We start from the raw sequence: 8,314 nt of genomic DNA, 5'->3' as shown, positions 1-8,314 counted from the left end.
TGACGATCAGAAGCTGCTTTCAAACTGTCCTAAATTATTTTCACCTTTTATTCGGTTTCACGGACTAAATCAAATCCATGAAACTTTTTCTCACTGAGTTCTGTCCAATACAATGGAGTTCTACATTTACGACCATATAGAGCTTCATACGGTGCCATTTTGATACTAGACTAATAACTTTTATTATAAGCAAATTCAACCAAAGGCAAATACTTTTCCCGGTTACCTTCAAACTCAAGTACACAACATCGAAGCATATCTTCCAAGATTTGTATTGTAACACACCAAACCCGAGACCATCGCCGGTGTCGGACCCGAGGGTTAACAAACCAAGTTCACATGTTTTTGCCCACCAATTTGACATTTCCAGTCAGGCTGGAAAACTGCGTCACTGTCGCCTTAAAAATCATATCTCGAGTTTCAAAACTCGGAAACTGGTTTCGTAAATTTTCCCTGAATTTAGACTCATATATCCATCCATGGATTTATTTCTAGGATTTTTGGTCGGGCCAATTGGTACAGTTTATTAGTTAAAGTTACCCCTGTTACAGGGATCGACTGCTCTGACCTTCACGCGGTATAACTTGAATATCTCTCTGTACAGGGCTTTAATGCTGGTGTCGTTTGTTTCTAACGAAACTAGACTCAAAATGGAATCTGTACATATAAGGTATATCTCCTAATTATTTTTGGATAATTTATAGTGAATTTTTAAAGTTGCGACAGGGAACCCAGAAACCATTCTGGCCCTGTCTCACAATAGCTTTAATATCTCTTAACCTGTAACTCCTATGACCGTTTCGTTTCTTCCATATGAAAATAGACTCATCAAGGTTCATTTACATAGCTTATTCACTATCTAATTCCATTCCTATGAATTTTGGTGATTTTTCACATTCATGCCACTGCAGCTGGCAGCATCTGTTTTAAGATAGGACTTACCTATTTGGTGGTCTCCATGATTCAACTAGCCTTACCATACATAGGTTCATATATGATCATTTTAACCATGCCAATGGCTGATCATATGACCAACATTCCCATTTCAAGCCATAGCCACATCATGACACAAAATATATACATACAACCCACAATTAGTCTAAGTTCATGCTTCCTTTTCGAGCCATTTTCGCACGGCCGTACATACTTACATTACAACATATTTAACAAACAAGGGGTAGTCCTATACATGCCATCTCAAGTTCAACCAAAATTTATACCAAAATGGAGGCTTGATAGTGTGGATGACTTCGACTTGACGATCCCAAATCCGATTGCCTCGGCGAAATCTAGAAAACTAAGAGCCAAAGCAACGGGTAAGCATTTTTATGCTTAGTAAGTCTCAAGGAATATAATGAACTATAATTTACAGCAATACATTCACATAGCCAAATGCATCATTTCATTAATACACATTCTTACTTCATACTTCATCATTATATAAGTTCGCAAAGCATCAATCAATTCAATAACTGAAATTCATTAGTCGATTGAGCGAATGTTGCTCAAACACGTCGACTTTCCAATGCACATATAACGTACCTTATCCTTTGGGCTTTCCAAGTGTACTAATTAAATTCATTTCGGCAACCAACACTCACCTCCAGCCCAAGATTCTTGAATATAACCGGATTTAATCACGTGCACAAATGCCTTGGTCTTAGCCCGGATAGAATAACTTCACGAATGCCTTGGGCCTTAGCCCTGGATATAGCCACTAGCACAATTGCCTTCGGTCTTAACCGGATATAATTTCCAGCATAGTTGTCTTCGGGCTTAGCCCGGATATCATTCAATTTCTCATGCACACATACATCAATAATCATTGGACATACATATTTCATTTTCGTTACTAAGGCTCAAACACAATTATAATCATTAGCATATTCGCCTTCGGGACTTAGCCCGGGTGGAATTCAAATACTCATACACACATAATCAATAATCATACACATCCATATTTCATCTCACATAATTCAAGTAAGGTCACTTCTTGAGGACTTACCTCGGATGTTGTCGAACGGCTTTTTCGGCTATTCGATCACCTTTTCCTTCCCTTGTCCAATTGTGGCCCTCTTAGCTCTTGAGCTAATTCAAACAAATTCAATTTATTAAAACCTCATTGTGCTTGCTTATGGCGAATATGACAAGGATTTTAAATGGTCATATGGCCACTCTTTAGCTTGAATACACAATGGTCATGCACATTTTATACTACATCAAGCAATTCAATACAATTTATTTGAGCATCAAGGAAATGCTAAGGCCTTCAATAGGCTACCCAAGGCGAATATTCATGTACATGTTGAGGTCAATTTTGCACTTAATACCTCACAAAACAGCATGCAATCTACTAATTAATGCTTTGCACATTGTGGCCCAAAACTTATAATATAGCATCAAGCACTTATATGTGTGCTAGGCAATTGTGCTTGCAATTTCACAAGCATTCTTCCACATTTTCTTCTTTAAATCAATATATTCATCACTTAGTTCATAACCAAACATAATGTGCAATCATATATATATGCATATATGAGCATGGCGAATTTTCAAGGTGTCCATAGCCATCCAAAACACAAATTTTAACTAACATGCAAGAAGCATGAATCATGCTCAAGAATGCATCATGGCGAATATGACAATCATGCTCCTTTTCAACTTTAATCATGATAAAACAAAGAAAACTCAAAATCTTACTCATGAATAGAAAATTCATCATTGCATGCATCATCATCAAGCTTCACACTTAGCATGCAATGGCTTTATCACCATAACAACTTTGCCCAAATACCATTTCCATGGCATAACAAAGATTTGAGCCATGGCTAACATGCACATCAAGTTAGTAACCAAGTCATGCATGAAACTCCAAACACAACCTCATACATACCTTAATCTTGGTACAAGTATGGCCAAATCTCCTTCTAGTTCTCTTCTAAACCAAAAATGGAGCAAAATCCCTTTCTTCCTCCTTATGATTTTCGCCAAAAGATGAGAAAGGATGAACAAATTTTTTGTTTTCTCTTCTTGGTTGCACGGCAATGGGGGAATGCTACTCTCTCACACACATTTTTTTTCATTCTTTTCTTACCCATGCTTATTTGTTTATGATTTCTCCCTAATGCCCAACAAAACATGTTTCATGACATGTTTAGCCCATATCACTTTGTCATGGCGGCCATCACTTGTAAAAAGGGAAATTTGACATGCAAGTCCATTATTTTGCATGCATGCTTTAATTAGTCATCACATATTTCCCTATCGTACTTTCAAAGTTCACTACTAAGTCCTTTCTTATAAATTAGCACCTAATTAATAAAAATCGAGACACGAAATATTTACGCATACCAATTCCACATACAATAAGCACGGAATATAACACTTAATTATTCTTGTGACTCGGTTTCGTGGTCCCAAACCACTCTCCGACTAGGGTCACATTCGGGTGTCACAACTCTCCCCACTCAAGAGATTTTCGTCCCAGAAAAGCTTACCGTAAATAGGTTCGGATATCGCTCTCTCATAGAGTTCTCGGTCTCCCAAGTAGCTTCTTCTATCCGTGCTTGAGCCATAACACTTTCACTAGCGGAACCCGCTTGTTTCGCAACTCTTTCACTTCTCGTGATAGGATACGAATTGGTTCTTCCTCATAACTCATATTAGCTTGAATTTCAATTTCGATGGACTAATCACGTGCGTTGGATCGGATCTATAACGTCGAAGCATCGACACGTGGAAGACATCGTGAACCTTTTGAGTTCAGGGGCAAAATCAAACGATATGCCATCGGACCGACTCGCCTCGATATCTCATATGGCCCAATGAACCTCGGGCTCAACTTGCCCTTACTACCGAACTCGAGTATCTTTTTCCAAGGCGATACCTTGAGAAACACTTTATCACCCACGATACTCGATATCCTTACGCTTCATATCCGCGTCACGACTTCGACGATCGGCTATCTTCAAACTTTCACGGATTACTTTCACTTTCTGCTCAGCATCCCTAATCAAATCCACCCGAAAATCTTGCTTTCACCAAGCTCGGTCCAAAACAATGGTGTACGGCATTTACGCCGTACAAAGCCTCATAAGGTGCCATCTTAATGCTCGATTGAAAGTCGTTGTTGTAAGCGAATTCAATCAACGGCAAATACCGCTCCCATGAACCACTAAACTCGAGGACGCAACATCTTAACATATCCTCAAGTATCTGAATTACCCGCCGGATTGACCATCGGTTTGGGGGTGAAAGGCGGTCTGAAATGCAACTTGGTACCCAAAGCTTCTTGCAACTTTTTCCAAAACCGCGAGGTAAATCTCGGATCTCTATCCGACACGATAGAAATAGGCACCCGTGTAATTTCACAACGAGAAACGTACAATTCCGCTAATTTGTCCATTGAAAATCCGTGCGTCACGGGGAAAAAGTGGGCCGACTTAGTCAATCGATCTACCACGACCCAAACCGCATCCTTCTTACTTGTTGACAATGGCGGTCCGGATACAAAGTCCATTGTGACTCGATCCCATTTCCACTCGGGTATCGTGATTGGTCAAGTAATCCTCAAGGCACCGATGTTCCGCTTTCACTTGTTGACATATTAAACATCTTGAAACAAAGTCGGAGATGTCTCGCTTCATACCATGCCACCAAAATCGACGTTTCAAATCATTGTACATCTTCATACTCCCGGTGGATTGCCATTTGGCTACAATGGGCTTCATTCTGAATTATCGAAATGAGTTCAATTCCTTGGGACACACAGACGACTTTTGAACCTCAAACAATCGTCATCGTCGATTTGAAACTCCGAGTCCTTGTTCGAACACACGCAGCCCGCTTTGCAACCAACTCGTCGTCGACTTTACGAGCTTCTCGAATTTGGTGTGTCAATAGTGGTTTGGCTTTCAATTCAGCCACTAACACACCGCCGGATCGGACGGACAAGTGCGCATTCATCGCCGTAAAGTGAATAACGATTTACGACTCAAGGCATCCGCAACCACATTCGCCTTTCCCGTGATAATCAATGATCGCCATAATCCTTTAACAGCTCAAGCCAACGTCTTTGTCGCAGATTTAAGTCTCTTTGGGTCATCAAATATTTGAGACTTTTGTGATCCGAGTATACATGGCACCTTTCACCAAATAAGTAATGTCGCCAAATCTTTAAGGCGAATACGATGGCGGCCAATTCGAGATCATGAGTCGGATAATTTTTCTCATGTGGCTTTAATTGCCTCGACGCATAGGCCACAACTCGACCTTCTTGCATTAATACGCAACCTAACCCAAGTAGAGAGGCGTCGCTATAGATAACAAACTCCTTCGGACTCGGGTTGCACTAGAATTGGGGCTTCATCAAATAAGTTTTCATTGATCGAAGCTTTTTGGCATTTCTCCGTCCATTCGAACTTAACATCCTTTTGGAGTAAGCCGTCATCGGCGTGGCTATCGTTGAGAACCCTTTACAAAACGCGTCGGTAATAACCTAAGCAAGCCCCAAAAAGCTTGAACCTCGATAATATTTCTGAGGCTTCCAATTTAGTATGGCTGAAATTTTATTCGGTCGACTCGAATACCCGATCGATACCACATGACCCAAGAAGCTAACCTCTCTTAACCGAACTCACACTTGCTGAACTTAGCATATAATTGCTTGTCCCGTAAAATTTGCAAACTAACCGCAGGTGTTCAAGATGTTCGGTCTCATTTCTTGAATAGACCAAGATGTCATCAATGAACACGACTACGAATCGATCCAAATATGGTCTAAAGATTCGATTCATTAAATCCATAAATACCGCGAGGGCATTAGTGAGCCCAAACGGCATCACCAGAACTCATAGTGACCATATCTCGCTCAAGGCGCCTTGGGCACGTCTCAATCTCGGATTCGCAATTGATAGTAGCCCGATCTCAAATCTATTTTCGAGAACACCGAGGCTCCCTTCATTGATCGAACAAGTCATCAATACGTGGCAACGGATATTTGTTCTTTATCGTCGCTTTGTTAAGTCGACGATAGTCGATCTACAATCGCATGGTTCCATCCTTCTTCTTCACGAACAAAGACCGCAAGACCCAAGGCGAAAAACTTCGGCGAGCAAAACCTCTATCCACCAATTCTTGCAACTGAACTTTCAACTCCTTTAATTCCGTTGGTGCCATACGATACGGAGCTATCGAAATTGGAGTGGTACCGGTACCAATTCGATGCCAAATTCTATTTCCGAACAGTGGTAAACTCGGCAATTCTTGGAAAACATCCGGTATTCACAAACCACGGCACAGATTCGGTTTCTTCTCGATTCCTTGTCATCGAGTACGTGACGCAAGGTACGCCGCACCCTTTTCTTACATATTTACGGGCCAACATCGGCGATATTACGGTGGCAACCCTTTAAGTCCGTGGACTCAACCCGAATTATTTCATTATTCGCGACTTCAAATCGATAGTCTTGCTCTTGCAATTTACAACCGCATCGTGCATGGTCAACCAATCCAAACCAAGAATAACATCGAACTCATCGAATGGCAAAAGCATTAAGTCCGCGGAAAACAAGAACCTCGGAACACTAGGGGACTTTTCTTGCACACTTTGTTAACAAGCACGTAATGACCCAAGGGGTTTGACACCGAATTACAAACTCGAGAGACTCAATGGGCAAAGTCTTCTTTGATGCTAAGGTTTCACATATATATGAATGAGTAGAACCGTGGTCAATCAAAGCAATTACATTTGTATTGAAAAGAGTGAAAGTTCCTAATAACATCCGGAGAGGCAGATCCTCGCGTGCGCGTGTGGCATAAGTCCTAGCAGAGCACGAGCCTCGATCGATGGTAGCATCTCTAGATCCTCTCGACCGCCAACGACATTGCCCATATTTCTAGGTGGTCTACCTCGGCGCTTGTAGCACCCGGGTTTGCACTCGACTTGCATTCTGCTCATGCATCCTCGGGCAATCCTTCATAAAGTGGTCGGCCGATCCACACTTATAGCAGAGCGATCACGAAACCAACAGCTCCCGAATGCCATTTGCCACAATGTGGACACTCGCCTCTCTCGGCGATCATTTCCGCCACCGTGATCGAGGTGACTCGTGTGGTCACGGGGTCGATCGCGTCCTCGTCTAGAAAAGCCCGAAACGCCTCTAGACCGCTCGCATCATCTCGAAATCTCTTCGATGCTTGTTGAAGAGACTTTCCGAGGACCTCTTTCGAATTCTCCAATCCCCACATCACTTTTTGTTTCTCCTTTCTAAGCTCTTGACTTTACAAGCTCGCTCAACAAGTACTACGAACTCTCGTATCTCGAGAATGCCAACAAACATCCTTATATCATCATTCAGCCCATCCTCGAGCGTTTACACATAATAGCTTCGGACGAAATGCATTCTCGCAGCGTCTGGCTAAGCCTCACAAACTTTCGTTCGTAGTCGATAACGGACATAGAACCTTGCTTAAGATCAAGGAATTCCCTCCGCTTTTGGTCGATGAATCTCGACTAATATACTTTTTGAACTCGGTTAGAAAGAATTCCCAAGTCACTTGTTCTCTAGGCACCACGTAGTCGAGTACTCCACCAATAGTAGGCGGACTCGCGTAGCAAGGAGATGGTACACTTTAAGCACTCATCGGGTGTATGCAGGATAGCTCATCAAGCACCGGATAGTGTTATCTAACCATAATTCAGCTCGCTTCGGCATCATCATCATCCGTAGCCTTAAATTCAGTGGCCCCATGTTTTGAATCCTATCGATTGGGGCTTACGACCTTATTTGGTCGATTCTGGAGGTATTGTAGGTGCGGGGTTGCATTCATCGGGAATGGAGGTGGTGGAACAGTAGTGTTGGTTCGAATGTATTGATTAAACCATTCGTTCATCACACTATAAAAGGCTTGCCTAGCCTCGTCATTAGGATTATGGCCATAGGTTGAGAGTCCGCCGCGCTGTCCCTTGCGCGGAGCAGCGCCACACTCTCCACATCATCACTATCGCTCGGTTGGGATCGGGATCCATTGCTATAAACAAACATGAAGTCAAATTGTTAGAATTCATCACACTATCGATTCATCATTTAATGGCATGTATAGCTAGACCCCAAACACATCACGGTAGTCCTAGAATCGACTAAACCTGGCTCGATACCAATAAAATTGTAACACCCCAAACCCGAGACCATCGCGGTGTCGGACCCGAGGGTTAACAAACCAAGTTCACATGTTTTTGCCCACCAATTTGACATTTCCAGTCAGGCTGGAAAACTGCGTCACTGTCGCCTTAAAATCATATCTCGAGTTTCAA

Source organism: Gossypium arboreum, chromosome 2 (genome assembly GCF_025698485.1).
Source record: "Gossypium arboreum isolate Shixiya-1 chromosome 2, ASM2569848v2, whole genome shotgun sequence".
Lineage (NCBI taxonomy): Eukaryota > Viridiplantae > Streptophyta > Magnoliopsida > Malvales > Malvaceae > Gossypium > Gossypium arboreum.
This window is presented reverse-complemented; position numbering follows the sequence as displayed.